Source organism: Mastomys coucha, unplaced genomic scaffold, assembly GCF_008632895.1.
Source record: "Mastomys coucha isolate ucsf_1 unplaced genomic scaffold, UCSF_Mcou_1 pScaffold14, whole genome shotgun sequence".
Lineage (NCBI taxonomy): Eukaryota > Metazoa > Chordata > Mammalia > Rodentia > Muridae > Mastomys > Mastomys coucha.
In genome coordinates this window covers 3,391,009-3,392,951 of record NW_022196896.1, presented here as the reverse complement: position 1 = coordinate 3,392,951, position 1,943 = coordinate 3,391,009, and the positions used below count along the sequence as shown (strand labels likewise).

General features: G+C 40.8%; 1 pseudogene; it reads right to left on the bottom strand.

The window, feature by feature from the left end:
* Positions 1-1,294: 1,294 nt before the first annotated feature.
* The window catches only part of LOC116088933, an 11,841-nt pseudogene continuing 11,192 nt past the window's right edge, over positions 1,295-1,943 (bottom strand).

The following is a 1,943-nucleotide window of genomic DNA, read 5'->3' as shown; positions in this document are numbered from 1 at the left end:
GTTCTGGCAGCATGTGTATAGTAGAGGATTGCAATTTGATCATCAATAGGAGGAAAGGAGCTCGGCCCTGTGAAAATTCTGTGCCCCAGTGTAGGGGAATGCCAGGGCCAAGAAGTGGGAGAGGGTGGGATGGCAGGCATGGGGAGGGGGGAGGCAATAGGGGTTTTTGTTTGTTTCTTTGTTTTTTGGAGGGGAAACTGGGAATGGAGAAATTTACATGTAAATAAAGAAAATATCTAATAAAATAAATAAATAAAAGTAAAAAAAAAATACACTGGGTCTAAAACATTAGCCATCTCCTCTGGACTGGCATAGCACTCCTGGGCTCCGAGCACGCTCGGGCTGAATGGGCCCATCCAGAGTCCCAGGGGGCTGTGGGTGAGCCAGCCAGGAGGGTAGAGGCTCGAATCTCAAATCCTCAATGCTGAATGCATGAATCTCGAATGCTCACTTTCTTGAATCTCAACTGGTGCTGCACCCCCTCCCCCGGGCCCAAGTGCTCTGGGGCCTAGGGGGCTACAGACTACATGAATCTAAGTCCTAGTCCACCTAAGTTCTGGTTCTCCCTGTTAATTTCTGATGGTGTTCATTTGGGTCATCTCTTTCTTTCTTTTGGTTAGTTGGGCCAAGGATCTGTGGATTGTGCTTATCTTTTTTTTCTTTGAATACACATCAGTTTTATTGTAACAAAGCACCTTATATTTCATCAGTTAAAGTATCCACCTTTTTCCTTCCAATGAAAACTAAAAAAAAAAAAAATTGAAATAAAAAAATAAATAAAAATAAGTTACAACAGAGAATGTCAATTCCAAATAAAACCCTCTAAGTTCAGTTGATTCTCCTATTGAGTGGCAGGGCTCAAGTCATTGTTAGGAGAGAACTTTATCTCAAAAGTATCACCTTAAACTAAAAGGAAATCTGTTAAATATCACATTTAAACATGCTACAGGAGAGACCATGTTGTCAAATGCCTACTTAACTCCCCCAGACACTTCAAACACATCTTTGCTGACCTTCTATACCTTCTCCCTTTTTCTTTTTCATTAAACAAGAGAAAGTATGTAGATATATGTTGGGAAATGCTAACTGTCTATATCACAAAGAAACATAGTGTAATCTCTGAGCCCAATACACAGAGAAAGGAAAAAAGCTAGAACTCTGTGCACTACAACACCTAGCACCCTGCAGCCTCCAGCAGAGCCAAGGTAGCTGGTGGGTTTTTCTTTTTTTCCCACAGACCACAGTGGTGATGTTCAATCCACACTTTTGGAGAAAAGAAAGGACAAAAATTAAGTTAGAACAGAAAAGTGGAGATTCTTTTCCTATTATATTTTCCCCCAAATAAGTTGAGCACCATGGTGTTGAGAGACCTCATAAACAGGTGACAGGGCACATGAGTGACAGGAAAATGACTACAACTTGCTCCCAGGGACTGGAGAATATTAAAAAAAATAAAACGAAGGCTGGAATATATTGGTCTTCTGTGCTGGTCATTCCCATTTTCATCCTCCTCTCCTTCCTCCCCTTCATCTTCATCTTCTTCACCTTCATCCTCATCCCCTCCTCCTCTTCTTTTCCTTCTTCTCTTCTTTTTCTTCTCCCCTACCCCTTCCCCTTCCCCTTTCCCTTCTCCTTCCCCTTCTCCTTCTTCATCTATATGAGGAAACAAATAGTGCTGAAAGGTATTTGGCCAAATGTATCTGTGATGACCTCTCCTAACTCATCTCTACCAGCATGAAAATGCTCAGAAGCTCTCTGGGTCTTCCTGCTGGCCTTATCCTGCATTTGACTTGAGCATTTTATCTAATACTTTCCAGATTTCTACTTGATTTCAGTGGACTTTGAACACGAGTCACTACTCTCATTCAGATAAAATTCCTTGGAGAGAAATTTACTTTCGTATTTTTGTTTTTTGGTTTTTTTTTTTTTTTTTTTTTTTTTTT